The sequence below is a fragment of the Bombina bombina genome, chromosome 2 (genome assembly GCF_027579735.1).
Source record: "Bombina bombina isolate aBomBom1 chromosome 2, aBomBom1.pri, whole genome shotgun sequence".
NCBI classification, from domain to species: Eukaryota; Metazoa; Chordata; class Amphibia; order Anura; family Bombinatoridae; genus Bombina; species Bombina bombina.
In genome coordinates, this window is record NC_069500.1 from 1097294003 (window position 1) to 1097316129 (window position 22127).

At 41.1% G+C, this 22127-nt stretch overlaps 1 protein-coding gene across 2 annotated transcripts in view; it reads left to right on the forward strand.

Moving 5' to 3' along the window:
- The window catches only part of FHIP1A (FHF complex subunit HOOK interacting protein 1A), a 477992-nt gene that overhangs the window by 445250 nt on the left and 10615 nt on the right, over nt 1–22127 (forward strand). The window lies entirely within an intron of this gene.

Here is a 22127-nt window from a genome sequence, read left to right on the forward strand (position 1 = left end):
GAATAGCTTTACTGATATTTACCTTGATAATAGTCCTGTCAAGGACTTAGAAAAGAATTTCAGGACATGACCAATTCCCTTTAGTGGTTACTCTGTTTAACTGGTTACTATACACTGAAAGTTTCTTACTTCGAAAACATTGAAGCCAATTGAAGCATGAATAGAACTGTGCATGGATAAAGGGGCAAAAAGTATATGGAAAAAACATATATATAGGAATTTAATGATAACAATATTATTTATGTTTAAAAACCATGTGGCCCAAGGGTTGCTAGCTGTCCTCCACAAAAATACTGGACCACATGTAGGTAGATGGCTTAGCACAGGTGGTAGGTGGGGCTCCCTAAAGCTCTAACTTATAGATTGATCCTATATATTTTTCACAACTGAGCAGTGATTTTATCCCTTTGGCTGCCAATACAAATCTATATTTTTACCTCTTTACCAGTAACATACACAGCAATAATGTGACTCACTCTTGACTGCCAGAAGCACCAACAGATCTATCTATCTATCTATCTATCTATCTATCTATTGGGTTCTTGTAAAGTGCGGCTATTTACCCGTAAGGGTCTCAAGGCGCTGAGGGTTGCAGTTCAGTCGAAGAGCCAGGTCGTGAGGTCCTTTCTGAACTTAGTTAGTGCGGTAGCTTGTCTAAGGTGCAGCGGGAGGTTGTTCCAAGTCTTGGCAGCCAGGTGAGAGAAGGATCTGCCTCCCGCTGTGGTTTTCCTGATACGGGGGATGACAGCAAGGGCTTGGTCGGCCGATCGAAGTTGTCTGGCAGGGGTGTAGAAGGTAACGCGGTGGTTCAAGTATTCGGGACCGATGTTGTGGAGGGCCTTGAATGCATGGGTGAGAAGCTTGAAGGTTATTCTTTTGTTGATGGTGCAGGTCCCGCAGGTATTTGGTGATGTGGCATTGACGAGGGATGTCAAGGATTAGTCTGGCCGAGGAGTTCTGGATGCGCTGTAGTCTCTTTTGGAGCTTGATGGTGGTGCTGGCGTAGAGTGTGTTACCATAGTACAGTTGGCTGCTGACGAGGGCATGAGTGACAGTCTTCCTGGTCTCGGTTGGGATCCATTTGAAGATCTTTCGCAGCAGGTGAAGTGTGTGGAAGCATGCAGAAGAGACTGCGTTGATTTGCCGGTCCATGGAGAGCGATGAGTCCAGGATGACACCTAGATTTCGTGCATGGTCGGTGGGGGCTAGAGGGTGTCCGAGGGCTGTGGGCCACCAGGAGTTATTCCATTCGGATGTGGTGGGACAGAGGAGGAGGACTTCGGTCTTGTCTGCGTTCAGCTTTAGGCAGTTGTAGTTCATCCAGGTGGCGACTGCTGTCAGCCCTTCGTGGACGTTTCTCTTGGCGGTGGTGGGGTCACTGGTGAGTTAGATGATTAGCTGGGTGTCATCAGCATAGGAGACGATGTTGAGGTTGTGTCGTCAGGCGATGGCGAAGAGAGGGGCCATGTAGATGTTGAATAGGGTGGGGCTCAGAGAAGAGCCTTGGGGTACACTGCAGCTGATTTCTGTGGGCTTGGAGGTGAAGGGTGGGAGTCTAACTTTCTGGGTTCTGCCGGTGAGGAAGGAGGTGATCCATTCCAGGGCTTTGTCACGTAGAGCAGAAATGTTACCCACAGTGGCTCCATGTATTGTGCACGATCAGTGTTTTAACACTTCCAGGGCTACCAATAACAGATAAGGGGGGGGGGGTTACCCTCTGGTTGCCAGTAATACAGAATAGTGCATGCAAGATGTCACTTCTTTTTTGGCCATGTTTGAAATGTATACAGGAATAGGAGGCTTTTACACTTTAGCTCAGGGGACCTTTAAAAAGCTGGACAATTAAGTGTCCAACTGAATATTGGACACCTGGCAACCCTATGTGGCACAGAGAGAAAATTAATATTTTAGTAACTTACAGTTTTGCCATTTTTTTGGTTTAAGTCTAACTACAATATTTTATACTGTTTATATGAATTTGTATTACATATACACAAACCAAAGGCACTACTACTGACTGTTTCCCTATTAAGTAATAATAATTTAGGTGTTGTTATGTAAATCTATATACCTACATCTATATGTTCACTGGGGAGCACTACTATGTACCAATTAATCTACTAGAACAAAAACAACACAATAAGTTTATTTTCTTCATTCAAACCATATGGATGTGCAGAATTGAGTAAATAGCCCCATGTACTCTCTGCTCAAAGTAAATTATGTTCCAGATCTGCTCTCATTCGCAAGAATATTTTTTTTCAATGCCTATGAATTTTAAATCATTATCCTCCGAATTGTGATATTTCAGAAAATTAGATAAAACACAAGTCAATGTTTTACCCTCTTGCAAGAATGATTTTTGAAGCCTGAGCAGTTTCTCTTAATTCTGAGAAATTCCCCTATGGGTAAAGCTTTTACTGTTCCTGGGGCATGTGCACTAGATCTGTGAAAAATACTATTAGAGGCTGTTTTATTAAACTTCAAAATAAATAAATTGTGCTCCCAATCTTCTTCGGATACTAATTGTAGGAAGTATTTTACTGCCTCCATGCCCAAATCATGCTTAATGAAAGTATAAAGAGATTCCAGATCAGAGGTTACTTACCAGGTATTAGAGCTCAATGTAATGTTCTCTAACTGTCATAATGCATCCATCATGCCATTGGCATAAGGTGACTCGTAAATCTATGAAGTCTCAGATCTATATATTGCCTTATGCCTTGCTTTTTCTGTGAGGCATCTAATGCCTAAGAAAACCGATCTGCCAGAAAGATTATTGGAGTTCTTATGGATTTTGGACATAAGATAAAAGGAAGCAATCCTGGGATTTTTCACTGAGAGAAATTTCAATTCCTTTGATGTAACAAACCTATTTTTTTCAAATTACTTTAAATTTGAATATAATTATTTATAGGATTATGTAATATTTGCATATAGCATGTTTATCTTTCAATCGTTTCTATACTTCTCTACAATACATTTCCATAGGACAGATTACAATATTGCCACCGTTATCTGAGCAGTGAATTATAATATCATCCAATTTTTTCATGTCTCCCAGAGCTTTTCTCGGAATATGAATTACACTTAGTTCCTTTACTTTTAAAATTGATACTGTTATATCATGTGTTAAAGGGATAGGCAATTAAACTTGCATGATTCAGATACAGCATGTCATTTTTTTTTTTATTTTTTTTTCCAAAACAAGCTTTATTGGTAAAAGAGAAAACAAAGGCACTGTACATTGGACAATATTACAAAGACAACATGTGTGGGAGCGCAACGCGCAGAACCACATTACAGAAATTTTAGTACAGAGATGCAAAGCTTGACATTTTAATAATTATTTGTTGGTCAATTCTTTATGTAAAGGAGAATAGTACATAATATTCCTTCTCAATCTACCAAGACACTCCTAAGAAAGGTAGAAAAGTAAGAGGTTGGAGGGAAGTGGGGGGGAGAGAGGGAGAGAGGAGGGAAGAGAAGAAAAAAAAAAAAAAAGGGGGGGTAACAAGGGCCTGTACACAGCCTTCCGATAGAGGGATGAACTCCCCCAGGTTTCACACTGGGGCAGGGGCCCAAACGGCCATCATTAGTTCGTATGTAACCATTTGGTTACACTTGAAATAATGCAATTTTTCCATAACCAGTAGATCATTGACAGCAGAGCGCCTGTCTGCCAAAGCAGGTACCTCCTTTGATTTCCACAGTCTGGGGATGAGTTTCTTTGCACCAGTGAGCATGAGTAAAAGGAGGGCGCGGCTATGTGTGGCTTTGATGCTGGGGAGGTGTAAGAACAGCAGAGTCTCAGGAGTGTTGGGTATGGTTGTGTTCAATTTTTCTGATATCTCCTTCATGACCGCCTCCCAGAAACTAGAGAGGCTGGGGCAAGACCACCAAATGTGGACAATGGAAACCTGTTCTCCACACACCCTCCAGCATTTGGCGCTAACCGCAGGAAAGAGCTGATGGAGCCTAGCAGGAGTGTAATACCATCTGGTCAGTAGCTTGAGATGTATCTCCTGTACAGTGGCTGATACTGATGACCTCTTAGTTAGGCAAAAGGATTTAATCCATTCATCCTCCTCAATTATACTGCTAAGCTCCCTATTCCAAACCCTAGTATATGTTGGCAACTGAATGTCTGGTGGAATGAGTAAGAGTTTGTAAATCTTTGAGATCAGTCTTTTAGGCGGAGTATTTTCGGTGCATAAGGATTCGAAAGGTGTCAGGTTTCTAAGAAAATTGTGTTTTTGTTTGTGGTTGAGTAAGAAGTGAGATAGCTGGTGGTATCTTAACCAGGAAGAGAAAACATGGCCACTCTGTTCTTGCAGTTTTTGCTGTGATTGTAATCTGCCTCCTTCCTGGGCATAATACAAAATTCCTACTCTAAGTCTGTACGGAGAGCACACGCGTCTGCTGAGTTCGTAGTATGGTAACTCAGGGTTTTCTATAATGGGAAGCATTGGCGAGACAGGGGTCGACATGTGTGTACTCGTGGCTATTAATTTGTCCCACACAACCAACGTTTCATGTATTATATGATATCTTTGTGTCAGTCTGGGGCATTTATTTGTATTGATCCACGCCAAGGATCCGACATTATTTAGTTGTAGGATTTGCCCATCTATTCCGACCCATTTTCTTTGCGTGGTATTTTGAGACCATTCAACCAGTCGTTGTAGAAAAATGGCTCTCCTGTAAGAGGTTAGATCTGGGAAGCCAAGTCCCCCTTTGTCTCTGGGGAGATACAGTGTCCTTCTGGGTATTCTTGGTCTCGTACTTTTCCAGATGAACTGTTCTATGGTACTCTGAAGATGGGGCAGGAAATCATTCGGCAAGCGAATAGGGACTGTTTGCATTACATACAATATTCGTGGTAGAATATTCATTTTAATGAGACCTATCTTCCCTAACCAAGAGAGTGATTTATTACTCCAAGAGGACAGGTCGTTGACTATCTCTTTACGTAGGGCCAAGTAGTTGTTTTTAAAAATGTCAGATGGGCTTGCGGAAAGATATATACCTAGGTATTTCAGTTTAGCGGGCGCTATTGTCATCTTATAACTATTTGACATGAAATTTATATGTTCAATAGGGGCATTTATATTAAGAAGCTCTGATTTAGTTAAATTTAGGTGGAAGTTAGATATCTTGCCATACTCATTAATCTCTTTCAGGAGCTCTGGGACAGATGTGTCTATATTCGTGAGTGTATAGAGAACGTCATCAGTGTATAATGCCTGTTTGTGTTCCTCGTTCCCAATGTGTATTCCCTTGATGTTTGCATTGTTTCTAACCTTTTGGGCAAGCGCTTCTATCGAGAGAGCGAATAATAAAGGGGATAGGGGGCAACCCTGACGGGTCCCGTTGGAAATGTCGAAGCTATCTGATAGAATACCGTTCACTCTGATACGCGCATTCGGGGCAGAGTATAATGCAAATGCCATGTTAATGAAAGCTGGACCGACATTCATTGCTGACATGACTCGACGCAGGAAGAGCCAATCGACCCGGTCAAAGGCCTTCTCCGCGTCAGTCGCTAGTAGGGCCATAGGTACTCCTTCAGTTTGAGCAAAATTAATAATTTGAAGGACTTTGGTGGTGTTGTCTCTTGCCTCTCTACCGGGCACAAAGCCCACTTGGTCAGATGAGACTAGGGAAGGGATGTACTTATTGAGACGATTTGCTAGAATTTTTGCTAAAATTTTGATGTCCATATTCAGCAAGGATATGGGCCTGAAATTCGCTGGGGATGTAGGGGGCTTACCAGGTTTGGGTATAAGTGAGATATGTGCCTCGAGCATAGTACCAGATAATGTGGGCTCTGTTATCAAGCTGTTGAATAATTGAAGCATCATTGGGTTTAGTGTTTTACTGTTGAATTTATAGTATTTTCATGAGTAGCCATCGGGGCCTGGGCATTTCCCACTGGAGAAGTCTTTAAGGGCTTTAGAAAGCTCTAGTGCAGTGATGGGTTCGTCTAGGCTGGTCTTTTGCTCGGGGTCTAGTTGCGGTAGTTCTAGGTCTTTTAAGTATTGGTCTATGAGCTGGATTTTAGCATCTGTTGTGATTGTGTTTTCCCCAGGGTTAGGCTTATATGAGATATTATATAATGCTTTGTAATATGCGTGGAAAGAATTTGCAATCTGCTTGCTACTTTTCAGTGTAGTGCCATCAGGGTTTTGGATACTGTAAATATATGTTTTGAGCTGCTTTCTACGGGTCGCTCTAGCTAACAGTTTCCCCGGTTTATTGCCTCCCTCATAATACTGTTGTTTTATCGCTAAGGATTTACGCTGGAAGGACTCTCTTAAGTGGGCCTGTAGTTCCCTCTTAGCATCTTCTAATTTATTTTTGGTCTCCATGTCCCATGGGGTATTTTTGTGTGCCGCTTCGAGATGTGTTACCGATCAATAATTGGGTATATTTTAATCTGTGCTGTCTATTAAGGCGGGCTCTGTGTTTAAGGAATTCACCCCGTATAACACACTTATGGGACTCCCAAAAGTTAGTTATTGAGGTCTGCGAGGGGTCGTTATGTCGTAGAAAGTCATTGAGGGATTTTTGGATTTCAGAGCTTATTGAAGGATTATCTAGTAATGTATCGTCAAGTCTCCATATATATGTTGTGGGAGGAAGATTGGGCCACTGAACCTCACATGTGACAGGGGCGTGGTCCGACCAAGTAATCGGGTCTATGGAGCAAGATGTTATCATGTCAAGTCCGATGGAGTCTGTAAAAAAATAATCTATTCTAGAGTATTTGTTATGTGGAGGGGAGTAGTAAGTGTAGTCCCTAGATGATGGATGAAGTGACCTCCAAATATCATGCAGTGCAAGACTTGAGATTGAGTTTTTGACTGATTTGAGAAGTTTAGTAGGGGTACTGTCCGATCCATTGGATGTGTCTAACGACGCCTCCATGGAAATATTAAAATCTCCCGAAAGGAACACTGGTCCCTTCGCGAAGTCCAGAATGAGTCTCGCAATCTTGTGCAAGAATAAATGCTGTTCTGTGTTCGGACTGTAGAGAGTAAGAAGGGTGATTGGATGTTCATATAGTGTTCCTGTTATCAGCAGGTATCTACCCTCTGTGTCCTTTTCTACATGTGTAATTTTTAATGGGATTGAATGGTGTATCAGTATCCCCACTCCCCCCTTTTTAGAGAGGCCAGACGCGAACAGGGCTGTGGGATATTGGGCGTTAAACCATTTTGGCTCCCTGCCCCTGCGGAAATGTGTCTCCTGGAAAAAGAGTATATGGCTATGTAGGTTCTTTAGGGCTCTAAAAGCAATAGACCGCTTACCAGGGTTATTCAAACCTTTGGCATTAATAGTGGTTAGTGTAAGGCCGTGAAATCCAAACTTACTATGTTGATGATTCATTCAAAAAAAAAAAGGAGGAAAGTTTTAGAGGGGGTGGAAGTGGGGAAAGGGGAAAGTAGGAGTTATAGAACTGAGGTGGAAATTAGATGAAATAGGTGTCTTATAACTAGCAAACAATGCACGGAAGGTCCGTAAATGATTGATTACAAAGATTCAGTAACCTTCTAAATAACAAGTAACAAACAAAGAAAATTGGGGTTGTAACCCCCAGGCAAATACAACAATTAAGATATATAATAACTCTTGGTGGCAGATTTGCCACAGTTTCAAGAGTTGTCGTGTAGTAGGCACAGAACAATAGGGCTTGGATGGAGGAGGATGGGGTGGAGGAAAGTGAAGTAATTCACATGGGGAAGAGGATGGATGGTAGGGGTGTGAAGTAATAGGTGCCCGTGAACCAGTTATAAACATCAAAATCCTAACATTAAACATACTAACACAGTGGTATTGTAAATAATCATGGAGGTAGCAGTAGGGGTACCAGTGCTAGAGGGGGCATTTCAAGTGGTCGACAGATATTCTTTAACTGCTAAAAATCAGTAGTTTATTGATCTAAATAACAGTGTGACAATTTGGATAATCTGGTAACACAAGTGTACTGATAAATTACCAGCCAGTGAACTATTGTAAGCATTTAGGTCTCAGCACTAACATACGTGTGCCGCGTCTCCCCAATTTGGCAGAGGTAAAGCAGTGTATGGGTGAATGTAAGTAAGGTGCAATGGGCGATAGTAAACCAGCTTTAGACATCTAATTCTAAACATTGTGCATCTAAACGTTATGACATTGCAATTTATCAGGAGGGTGACATTGAGTGTGCCAGTGCTGAGAAAGACCTACCTATAGGGCCACAGATATTGTTTAAATATTAGAATAAAGTAGTTAATTAAACTAGATAACATTATACTAGCAGGTTAAATAACAGGTTGATTAGTCAGGCAGGGTGAGATAGTTAAAAATTACCAGCCAGTTAACTATTATTAACAGTTATGTCTCAGCACTGACATGCAGTTATTGTAGTTCTAACAATTAGGAAGAGATATAGCAATGTAAACATGAATGCAATAAGGAGCTTACCTACTGTCCAGGAGCCTCCACTCAAACAGTTAAACTCAGCAGTTAGCTTAACTAAACAATATTCTTACTACAGGTTACATAACTTTTTAATTAGACTAGTTGGGTGGGCAAACTAGAAACCATCTCAGAACAAATGTTAATACAGAATCTCATAGGTCAGGGGTCTCGGCTGGAAGTCCCCGGGGTCTCGTCTCGGGTATGCTGCGAGTCATCCAAAGCAAGGCAGTCGTAGAATGATTGGACGTCTTCTCCCGCTTTGTATATTGCTGTCTTATTGTTGTGTGTCGCCATTATGGAGACCGGGAAGCCCCAGCGATAAGGGATTTTGTGGGCCCTCAAATTGGCTGTTATGTGTCCCATTTCTCTCTTTTTCTGTAAGGTTGTTGGGGATAGGTCAGAGAAAATCTGGAGCTCCTCACCCGCATGTTGTACCGGGTGATTGGTACGGGCGTACCGTAGGATTTCCTCTTTATCTTTGTAATTAAGGAAACGGACAATGATGTCTCTGGGGGGCGCCTTGGTAGGTGGTCTCGCCCGAAGCGCTCTGTGAGCGCGTTCCAGCATTATCTCCGGAGAGGAGGGGGTGCCTTTCAGGGTGCGGAACAGGCTCTGCAAATATCCTTCTATAGCAGGGGGATGCACAGACTCCGATACCCCCCTGATTCGCAGGTTGTTCCTACGCCCACGATTGTCCAGATCCTCCAATTTGTCAGATAATTGCTGTATGACCTCTGCATGGCCCTTAATTTCAGTGTCCATAAGCTGAGTGGCAGCTAGGTTTGCTGCTTGCGTGGTTTCTTAATATACTTTTTAAGTTCGTGAAAGAGGGTGCGCATTTCTAATACAGCATTTTTAATATCCTCTTTTGAGGAAAGATGGCGCAGGTCCTCTTTGGTGATATGCTGTGTCGCCTGCATCTCCATATTTTGTGGTGTATTCCCTCTACCGGGCACTCCTGTTTCCACTGTGTCAGATGGGGGTGTACTGATGAGTTCCACTTGTTTCAAATATTTATTCAGGGTGCGCACAGGGGTATGAGTATTAACCTTGTTTTGCTTCTTACAGGGCATCCCTCAGATTGTTCCCTCTCAATGAATTTGAGCTTAGGGTAACTAGGTATGCAGGCCCACTCCAGGCAGTATTGGTAGAGAGGGCAGCAGAGTGTAGAAAGAAAGGGACAGGATGGGCCAGATGCCACAGTTAGTAAAGTTAACTGAAACCTTTTTTATTTTCCAATAAAAATAAGTAGTATGGGTATGAAGTCAGGGCCCTTTTGATTAGCAACTAAAAGAAGCTGCCTAGGTATAGTGCACCCTAGAGATTAGTAGTAAAATTCAACCTGGTCTCTAAGCACAAAAATAATGATAAGGTGGCAGATTTGTAATGTGGGGATACTTTAAAAGTGTTGTGAGGGTGTCAACAGTGCTTTACAGAGTCAACTCCAACCTTTTATGTCGCTTGTAGGCTATAATATATATATATAATATATCCCATGTCCTTGGCCTCTATTTGCACCCCAGTGAAAATAGATCTGAAGATGTCAGTTAATACTTCGAGGCCTACCACTTTATTAAGGCTCAGCCAGGCCTGAGTATATGCGGGCAGTGGTTGCGCGGTAAATCGCTGTTCAACCTATCTGAGCCAGGTCAGAAACAAGAGAGCAGCTTCTCAAACAGCACACAGGCTCCCCGATCTCTAAACAAGGTTAAGACCTTCACTTATTCACTGACCCCCGTAGCAATGTGAAAGAGCGTGTGAGCGGAGGGACTATTTTCTTACCGGGATTATTTTGCGTCGCGGCACCCGGTGGTCCGTTATTAGAAGGCCCAAGGGCAGCGATCCTTCACTCAACAAGTAGGCTGATAGACGGTAAGTTACCGGGTGCTGATAGCCCACACAGTGCTTTGAAGTGAGGGGTTCCGTGTGTCTATATTTCTCCAATAGTCCTTGCGATGCTCAGGGGTAGCAAAAAAAAAAAAAGACGTGGCTATGACCTCTTCATCTATCTCCCACAATATGCAGATATTTCAGATCTCAGGGGTTATCTTCGATTGCTGACCACTTAGAGATATATTATCCTCCTATATGGGTAGTTTATAGAAACATTCTATGCCTATTATTGTAGTTATTATGCCTGAGGGTTCAAGAGCTCTCCTTCTACACAGCCATCTCCCTGCATGGCTTGGCTCCGCCCCCACAGCATGTCATTTTAAGACACTTTTAAATTCACTTCTATTTTCAAATATGCTTCGTTCTCTTAGTATCCCTTGTTAAAAAATGAATACGCACATATCATACACTAGTGGGAGCTGCTGCTAAATGGTGCCTGCACACATTTCTCTCTTGTGATTGACTAAATATATATTTTCAGCTTCCTGTCAGTAGTGCAATGCTGTTCCTTCAGCAATAGATAATAAGAGAATGAAGAAAATGTGATAATAGAATTCAATTGGAAAGTTGTTTAAAATTGTATGTTCTACCTGAATCATAAAAGAAAATGTTGGGGTTTACTATCCCTTTAATAAGGCTATTTTTTTTTTTTTTTTTAATTTAAGGTCATTTTAATGTCCAGCACTCCTTCTTTGTAGGATTGCTTGTGAAAATGTAAGTAAGAATTATAATGTAAGGGTTAGTAAATATAAAGAAGAACAGAGGTGCACCTCATGTGTAGAATCATCAAACACAAATATGGACTCAATATAATTTGAGCCAAATGGGTAATCACATATTAGTAGAGCACACCAATGTGCTAGTAGATGCAGGCTGTAGAATTATTGTGTGTAACAGCTCACCCACAGCTAGGATTTTGTGTGTGCTGCAAAGGATATATAAAGCATAGACAGAAGGCACTACATGTGCAGATCAATCAGAGTGTAGCCATATGTAATTTACTGATGTCAAATGGGTACTCACATATTGACCAAGCACACCAATGTGCTGGTAGATGTAGACTGACAGATTTGTAGAAGGTGTGTCAGTTCACCCCACTGAGGTCCTCCCAATGGACAGGATCCAGGTGCAAGGAAGTGCCAATAATGGTACTCCAATAGGAACTCAATGATCACAGGCAGGTAAGGTGTTTCCACTCAATTTTGGTTTTAGTAAAAATTGGTATTTATTAAAAAGTTTAAAAATAAATGCAAAAGTGGAATACATGCAATGCATTTCTCGGCGCTATAAGGCCGTTTCCTCAGGCATAGTATACACCTTACCAATACACCTGCTTTATATAGCTCCTACCTAACAGAAATAAACCATATCCTCCCTTTTGGGGGGCGTGTTCTCTAATTAATTACATACACCTGCATGCTCAGAATATACACTCTGATTCTACCTATATGAACCTTAAAGTTGTATACCTTATCTTACACCATATGTATAAAGCAACAATTTATATCCTATACAATCAAGTGGTGACATAGAAAATAGATATACTGGTATACCCCGCTCATATAGCGGGTTAGGGACCGGAGCCCCGCTGAAAAGTGAAAACCGCCTTAAAGTGAAACAAGGCAGTTTTAGCTTTCTTTTCACTTGCCAGTGTGTTTAAAAACTTGAAAACATGTTTGAACTAACATATATTAGGGGTGCAATAGTGCTACATTTAGTTTAACACTAGCACAGCACAGTATTCAATAAATAGTGTACCTGTAAAATAGTGACAATTACGGTAGTAAAATTTGCCAGACTATAGCACTGAGACACAGATTGCACTGTAATGCTGTAAACAGAGTGAAATAAGCATAACAAAATGGTGCCAGTCACTTTTCTCGCAATCTCACGATGATTACAGCACTGTTTCAAAATCCTTAGAGGTTGAACTTCAGCTCCACAAAGCGCTGTATTAGCAAAGCGCTGTATTAGCGAAGCGCTGTAAAGTGAAGCGCTGTAAAGTGGGGTATACCTGTACATTTCATTTCATTATCCATCTCTAAAATAATAGATATATGTCCATTTCATTTTATGTTACATCTCATCAGCATTATCGTTAATGGTTTTCACAATCAGCCAGTTTTTTGTCTTCACCAATATCTTCATTCTGTCTAACAATGAATAATGATACCTTATCTTTGTATAGATCCTTATTCAATCTATATATAAGACCTAATATAAAGACATAAGGGATAACACAATTTATGCTTACCTGATAAATTTATTTCTCTTGTGGTGTATCCAGTCCACGGATCATCCATTACTTGTGGGATATTCTCATTCCCAACAGGAAGTTGCAAGAGGACACCCACAGCAGAGTTGTTATATAGCTCCTCGCCTAACTGCCATATCCAGTCATTCGACCGAAAACACGCAGAGAAAGGAGAAACCATAGGGTGCAGTGGTGACTGTAGTTTAAATTTAAAAATTACCTGCCTTAAAATGACAGGGCGGGCCGTGGACTGGATACACCACAAGAGAAATAAATTTATCAGGTAAGCATAAATTGTGTTTTCTCTTGTAAGGTGTATCCAGTCCACGGATCATCCATTACTTGTGGGATACCAATACCAAAGCTAAAGTACACGGATGAAGGGAGGGACAAGGCAGGTACTTAAATGGAAGGTACCACTGCCTGTAAAACCTTTCTCCCAAAAATAGCCTCCGAAGAAGCAAAAGTATCAAATTTGTAGAATTTTGAAAAAGTATGAAGCGAAGACCAAGCAAAGACCAACAGAAGCCTCATTTTTAAAGGCCCAAGTGGAAGCCGCAGCTCTAGTAGAATGAGCTGTAATCCTTTCTGGAGGCTGCTGTCCAGCAGTCTCATAGGCTAAGCGGATTATGCTTCTTAGCCAAAAAGAAAGAGAGGTTGCCGAAGCCTTTTGACCTCTCCTCTGACCAGAGTAGACCACAAACAAAGCCGATGTTTGACGAAAGTCTTTAGTAGCTTGTAAGTAAAACTTTAAAGCACGAACCACGTCCAGATTGTGTAATAGACGTTCCTTCTTTGAAGAAGGATTAGGACACAAGGATGGATCAACAATCTCTTGATTGATATTCTTGTTAGATACCACCTTAGGTAAAAACACAGGTTTGGTATGCAGGACTACCTTATCCGAATGGAAAATCAGATAAGGAGAATCACATTGTAAGGGAGATAACTCGGAGACTCTACGAGCCGAAGAAATAGCTACCAAAAAAAGAGCTTTCCAAGATAAAAGTTTGATATCTATGGAATGAAGAGGTTCAAATGGAACTCCTTGAAGAACCTTAAGAACCAAATTTAAGCTCCATGGCGGAGCAACAGGTTTAAACACAGGCTTGATTCTAACTAAAGCCTGACAAAATGCCTGAACGTCTGGAACATCTGCCAGACGCTTGTGCAAAAGAATAGACAGCGCAGAAATCTGTCCCTTTAAGGAACTAGCTGACAATCCTTTTTTCTAAACCTTCTTGGAGAAAGGATAATATCCTGGGAATCCTGACTTTACTCCATGAGTAACCCTTGGATTCACACCAATAAAGATATTTACGCCATATCTTATGATAAATTTTCCTGGTGACAGGCTTTCGTGCCTGTATTAAGGTATCAATGACTGACTCGGAGAAGCCACGCTTTGATAAAATCAAGCGTTCAATCTCCATGCAGTCAGTCTCAGAGAAATTAGATTTGGATGGTGGAAAGGACCCTGAAGTAGAAGGTCCTGTCTCAGAGGCAGAGTCCATGGTGGAAAGGATGACATGTCCACTAGATCTGCATACCAGGTCCTGCGTGGCCATGCAGGCGCTATTAAAATCACTGATGCTCTCTCCTGCTTGATTTTGGCAATCAGTTGAGGGAGCAGAGGAAACGGTGGAAACACATAAGCCATGTTGAAAGACCAGGGTGCTGCTAGAGCATCTATCAGCATCGCCTTGGGATCCCTGGACCTGGATCCGTAACAAGGAAGCTTGGCGTTCTGTCGAGACGCCATGAGATCCAGTTCTGGTTTGCCCCAATGATGAATCAATTGTGCAAACACCTCCGGATGGAGTTCCCACTCCCCCGGATGAAAAGTCTGTCGACTTAGAAAATCTGCCTCCCACTTCTCTACACCTGGGATATGGATAGCTGATAGGTGGCAAGAGTCAATCTCTGCCCAGCGAATTATTTTTGAGACTTCTAACATCGCTAGGGAACTTCTTGTTCCCCCCTTGAAGGTTGATGTAAGCCACAGTCGTGATGTTGTCTGACTGAAATCTGATGTACCTCAGAGTTGCTAACTGAGGCCAAGCCTGAAGAGCATTGAATATCGCTCTCAGTTCCAGAATATTTATTGGAAGGAGTGTCTCCTCCTGAGTCCATGATCCCTGAGCCTTCAGGGAGTTCCAGACTGCACCCCAACCTAGAAGGCTGGCATCTGTTGTTACAATTGTCCAATCTGGCCTGCGAAAGGTCACACCTTTGGACAGATGGACCCAAGATAGCCACCAGAGAAGAGAATCCCTGGTCTCTTGATCCAGATTTAGTAGAGGGGGACAAATCTGTGTAATCCCCATTCCACTGACTGAGCATGCATAGTTGCAGCGGTCTGAGATGTAAGCGTGCAAATGGCACTATGTCCATTGCCGCTACCATTAAGCCGATTACTTCCATGCACTGAGCCACCGAAGGGCACGGAATGGAATGAAGAACACGGCAGGAATTTAGAAGCTTTGATAACCTGGACTCCGTCAGGTAAATTTTCATTTCTACAGAATCTATCAGAGTCCCTAGGAAGGAAACTCTTGTGAGTGGGGATAGAGAACTCTTTTCCTCGTTCACTTTCCACCCATGCGACCTTAGAAATGCCAGTACTATGTCCGTATGAGACTTGGCAATTTGGAAGTTTGACGCCTGTATCAGGATGTCGTCTAAATAAGGGGCCACTGATAGGCCTTAGGACCGCCATAAGCGACCCTAGAACCTTTGTGAAGATTCTTGGGGCTGTAGCTAATCCAAAAGGAAGAGCTACGAACTGGTAATGCCTACTGGATGGATCACTCCCATAACTAGGTCTCGTACACAGTGTAAGAATGCCTCTCTCTTTATCTGGTTTGCAGATAATTGTGAAAGGTGAAATCTCCCTTTTGGGGGGGGAAGCTTTGAAGTCCAGAAGATATCCCTGGGATATAATTTCCAGCGCCCAGGGATCCTGAACATCTCTTGCCCACGCCTGGGCGAAGAGTGAGAGTCTGCCCCCTACTAGATCCGTTACCGGATAGGGGGCCGTTCTTTTATGCTGTCTTAGAGGCAGCAGCAGGCTTTTTGGCCTGCTTACCTTTGTTCCAGGTCTGGTTTGGCCTCCAGACCGTCTTGGACTGAGCAAAAGTTCCCTCTTGTTTTGCATTAGAGGAAGTTGATGCCGCACCTGCCTTGAAGTTTCAAAAGGCACGAAAATTAGACTGTTTGGCCCTTGATTTGGACCTGTCCTGAGGAAGGGCATGACCTTTTCCTCCAGTGATATCAGCAATAATCTCCTTCAAACCAGGCCCGAATAGGGTCTGCCCCTTGAAGGGAATGTTAAGCAGCTTAGATTTTGAAGTCACGTCAGCTGACCATGATTTAAGCCATAGCGCCCTACGTGCCTGTATAGCAAAACTAGAATTCTTAGCCGTTAGTTTAGTCAAATGAACAATGGTATCAGAAACAAAAGAATTGGCTAGCTTAAGTGCTCTAAGTTTGCCAAGTATGTCATCCAATGGAGTCGCTACCTGTAAAGCCTCTTCCAGAGACTCAAACCAGAACGCCGCAGCAGCAGTGACAGGAGCAATGCATGCAAGGGGCTGTAGGATAAAACCTTGTTGAATAAACATTTTCTTAAGGTAACCTTCTAATTTTTTATCCATTGGATCTGAAAAAACACAACTGTCCTCGACAGGGATAGTAGTACGCTTTGCTAGAGTAGAAACTGCTCCCTCCACCTTAGGGACTATCTGCCATAAGTCCCGTGTGGTGGCGTCTATAGGAAACATTTTTCTAAAAATAGGAGGTGGAGAGAACGGCACGCCTGGCCAATCCCATTCCTTAATAATAATTTCTGTAAACCTTTTAGGTATTGGAAAAACATCAGTACACACCGGCACTGCAAAGTATTTATCCAGTCTACACAATTTCTCTGGCACTGCAATTGTGCCACAGTCATTCAGAGCAGCTAAAACCTCCCTTAGCAATACGCGGAGGTGTTCAAGCTTAAATTTAAATGTAGAAATATCAGAATCAGGTATCTTTCCTCAGTCAGAAATATCACCCACAGACTGAAGCTCTCCTTCCTCAGCTTCTGCATATTGTGAGGCAGTATCAGACATGGTTCTTAAAGCGTCAGTATGCTCTGCATTTCGTCTAACCCCAGAGCTATCTCGCTTTCCTCTAAATTCAGGTAGTCTGGCTAATACCGCTGACAGTGTATTATCCATGACTGCCGCCATGTCTTGTAAAGTAATCGCTATGGGCGCCCTAGTTGTACTTGGCGCCATTTGAGCATGAGTCCCTTGAGCGGGAGTCAAAGGATCTAACATGTGGGGAGAGTTAGTCGGCATAACTTCCCCCTCGTCAGATTCCCCTGGTGATAAATTTTTTAAAGACAGAATATGATCTTTATTGCTTAAAGTGAAATCAGTACATTTGGTACACATTCTAAGAGGGGGTTCCACCATGGCTTTTAAACATAATGAACAAGGCGTTTCCTCTATGTCAGACATGTTTGTACAGACTAGCAATGAGACTAGCAAGCTTGGAAAAACACTTTAAATCAAGTTAACAAGCAAATATAAAAAACGGTACTGTGCCTTTAAGAGAAACAAATTGTGTCAAAATTTGAAAAACAGTGAAAAAAGGCAGTAAATCAAACGAAATTTTTACAGTGTATATAATACAGAGCATTGCACCCACTTGCAAATGGATGATTAACCCCTTAGTTCAAAAAACGGATCAAAAAAACGACATAGACGTTTCTCCAACATTGGTGTGTCCGGTCCACGGCGTCATCCTTACTTGTGGGATATTCTCTTCCCCAACAGGAAATGGCAAAGAGTCCCAGCAAAGCTGGTCACATGATCCCTCCTAGGCTCCGCCCACCCCAGTCATTCTCTTTGCCGTTGCACAGGCAACATCTCCACGGAGATGGTTAAGAGTTTTTTGGTGTTTGTTGTTTATTCTGGTAAAAGGAGAGGTCAAAAAGCGACTTCTACCTCTTTTTCCTTTTGGCTTAAAAGCATTATCCGATTGGCTTATGAGACTGCCGGACGGCAGCCTCCTGAAAGAATCACAGCTCACTCCACTAGGGCTGTGGCTTCCACATGGGCCTTCAAGAACGAGGCTTCTGTTGACCAGATATGTAAGGCAGCGACTTGGTCTTCACTGCACACTTTTGCCAAATTTTACAAATTTGATACTTTTGCTTCTTCGGAGGCTATTTTTGGGAGAAAGGTTTTGCAAACCGTGGTGCCTTCCATTTAGGTGACCTGATTTGCTCCCTCCCTTCATCCGTGTCCTAAAGCTTTGGTATTGGTTCCCACAAGTAAGGATGACGCTGTGGACCGGACACACCAATGTTGGAGAAAACAGAATTTATGCTTACCTGATAAATTACTTTCTCCAACGGTGTGTCCGGTCCACGGCCCACCCTGGTTTTTTAATCAGGTCTGGTGAATTATTTTCTCTAACTACAGTCACCACGGTATCATATGGTTTCTCCTATATATATTTCCTCCTGTCCGTCGGTCGAATGACTGGGGTGGGCGGAGCCTAGGAGGGATCATGTGACCAGCTTTGCTGGGACTCTTTGCCATTTCCTGTTGGGGAAGAGAATATCCCACAAGTAAGGATGACGCCGTGGACCGGACACACCGTTGGAGAAAGTAATTTATCAGGTAAGCATAAATTCTGTTTTTTTAACAGTCACAATAAACTGCCACAGCTCTGCTGTGGCCCTACCTTCCCCAATAAATGACTTTAGGCCCTTTTGATATGTCCTGTAGCTGTCAGGGGACTTCTGAGGAAAACTGGATGTCTCAGTCTGTAATTTTAACTGCGCAAAAAAGCGCTAAAATAGGCCCCTCCCACTCATACTACAACAGTGGAAAGCCTCAGGAAACTGTTACTAGGCAAAAATAAAGCAAGCCATGTGGAAAAAACTAGGCCCCAATAAGTTTTATCACCAAAGCATATATAAAAACGATTAAACATGCCAGCAAACGTTTTATATTGCATTTATATAAGGGTATTACCCCTGAGAGTAAGCATGATACCAGTCGTTATTATATCACTGTATTCAGGCTTAACTTACATTAATCCTGTATCAGCAGCCTTTTCTAGCATTTTCCAATTTCCTCATAGCAGAGTAAACTGCACGCCATTCTCCCGCTGAAGTTACCTCTCTCCTCAGACATATGTGAGAACAGCAATGGATCTTAGTTACAACCTGCTAAGATCATAGAAAACTCAGGCAGATTCTTCTTCTATTTCTGCCTGAGATAAAATAGTTTTGATTGAAGAAAATAAACTAACTATTTTTCACCACTCTCTCTTACTACCTCCATGCGTGTTGAGAGTTGCAAGAGAATGACTGGATATGGCAGTTAGGGGAGGAGCTATATAACAGCTCTGCTGTGGGTGTCCTCTTGCAACTTCCTGTTGGGAATGAGAATATCCCACAAGTAATGGATGATCCGTGGACTGGATACACCTTACAAGAGAAATAGTATTTCCCCTTGGTGTTTATGTAAACAATTGGCATGCCAGTCTAGTTTTTCCATCTGTTTTTATTATTTTAATTTTCCACAAACATTTTTATGAAAAGAACCCCTAACTAGCGTATCTACAGAAATCCTACCTTTATTTCTTTATTTAGTAGACGGTTGATTCTCTTTTCATGAGTGCAAGATGTTAAAAGTATATGTTCGTTGTTTTTTAACACATTCCGGATTGTTTGTATACAGAGAATGATACACTTAGTTCCGGATTTCGTGTGTGCTCAATTTCACTTAGTCATTAAGTGCTCTAACCTGTGTATTGGGGGAGTATTAGTTCAAGGGGCCTATCAGGACGGAGGTGTGTCCATCCTTATCGCTACCTACTCCATCTCTGTGCCTATGTGGTAGGCTGCTGTGTACTCTGCCCCTCAATACTACCATATAATTGGTCTTTGTAAATCATCGGCAGTATAATTAATTGAGGTAAATACTTGCCGCAATGAGCCGCAGAGCATACTATAGTGCCATCACTAAAGTGTCATTACTACTCAATGTCTCCACTATCATGCAAATTGCCATAGCCAAAGGCAGATTATGCAAAAGGGTAAAGAAATGTACATACACTATATACGGCTCCCTAACAATATCAATATACTTAACCCATGATAGTGTCCTATCCATACTTCACAATGTACTGTATCCCTAAAAATACTAACTAATGAGCCCTTTGCTTCAAAACCGGAAATTAAACCTTTCCCTATCATGACTCTCACAATATGCTATATCAAATCATTATTAGTGTGAATGATATCCACAAAACCTATTTATAGATTTGTTACCTCAAACCCAAACAGAAGCACAAAACAATTTCTACTACCCTACTAGTGTTAAAGGGACAGTCTAGTATAAATTAAACTTTCATTATTCAGATAGGACTTTTAATTGTAATCAACTTTCCAATTTACTTTTATCATCAAATTTGGTTTTTCTCTTGGTATTCTTAGTTGAAACTAAACCTAGACAGACTCATATGCTAATTTCTAAGCCCTTGAGGGCTGCCTCTTATCACATGCTTTTTAAATCTCTTTTCAACACAAAAAGACAGAAAGTACACGTGGCCCATATAGATAACACTGTGATCAGACACAGGGGGTTATTTAAGATTTAGCACAAAACAATGCTAAATTTAAGACAATAGATAATAAACAGTCACAGTCATGTGATCAGGGGGCTGGAAGAAGGTTCCTAGATGCAAGGTAATCACAGAGATAAAAAGTATATTAATATAACTGTGTTGGTTATGCAAAAACGGAGAATGGGTAATAAAGGGATTATCTATCTTTTAAAACAATAACAATTCTATGGTAGACTGTCCCTTTAATTTAAAAATATGTAAGTGTGTGATGTGTAAAATTAAATAAATTAGTAATATCATTTTGACATAGTGATAAAAGGACGCCTATGAGTAATACTGAACAAAAAAGCAAGTGATTGATGAAGTAATTTATCTTTCCTACTCGCATTCTTCAATAAATAAATTGGAGAACATTTTTCAAAAATACTTGCTCTTACTTATTGTCTAAAGTAATTAGGAAACAAAAATATTGCCAATGTACTACAGATCCTCTCAGTGATTTTACTTTTCTTCCACTGATCACTAGTGTGCTTTTATAGAATTATTATTTATTTGTAGAGCGCAAACAAATTCCTCAGAGCCATCAATGAAGTACATTTGTATCTACATGTGTCATGTGGGGCTTTGAAAATTCACCTAATTTTTTTTATTTAAGGTCATTTTAATGTTCAGCACTCCTTCTTTGTAGGATTGCATGTGAAATGTGTATGCTTATGTAATGGGATTGGAAGGGTGAAAATGTGAGTAAGAATTATAATGTAAGGGTTAGCGAATGTCAGATAATGAAAGCACATCAGTGTGAATTAGTAAAATAAATATTGGGGAAGAGTGTGATAACTGAGTCTAATTTATTCTGCTGGATCTTGTTCACATATCTTTTCTGCACCCATTACTTCATTTCTGAAAATTTGCAAGTATAGGTGGCGGTTTCAATAGGCAAAATTAACTCTTTTAAATGACAAAGTAAAGGTAAAGTAACTACTTGCAAACAATTTAATACACTCCAGCAGGTAAAAAGTATAATTGGTGAATACATTAAAGGGGGTGAGGGAAATTTACTCAACATTGTTCCTTTAATAAATAACTTGTCTTAAACCAAGACAAGGATACTAATTAGCAGTATATCATTAATACTAGATTTGAATGACTATTAGAAAAGCAGATATGCAAAAGGCATTAGTAATTTAGTAAAGTTGGTTCTTAATATACATTGTCATTATTGATATAGTTTTGCATGGGTCTTTAATAGGGAATAGTCTACACCAGTTTAAAAATATAGACAATCCCTTAATTACACATTCCCCAGTTTTGCATAACCAACACAGTTATATTAATACACTTTTTACCTCTGTGATTATTTTGAATCTAAGCCTCTGTTGCCCCCTTATTTCAGTTCTTTTGACAGACTTGCATTTTAACCAATCAGTGCTGACTCCTAGGTAACTCCACATATAATGAGCACAATTGTATCTATATGACATACATAAACTATCTCCCTCTAGTTGTGAACATGTCAAAATGCATTCAGATTGGAGGCTGCCTTCAAGGACTAAGAAATTAGCATATGAGCTTACGTAGGTTTAGCTTTCAACTAAGAATACCAAGAGAACAAAGCAACATTGATGATTAATGTAAATTGGAACATTGTTTAAAATTGCATGCCCTATCTGAAGCATGAAAATTTAATTTTGATTTGTCTGTCCCTTTAATCTTACTTTGAATGATCATTTTTGTACACAAAATGTATCAATGAATTATTCTTTCTATACATGGATTAGAGCCAACACTTATTGCCACTAAATTACATTCTTCCTGTTTCAGGTGACAATTTTTTAATGTAATACCGAATATATCGGATGAAAATGGTAAATCATCAAAA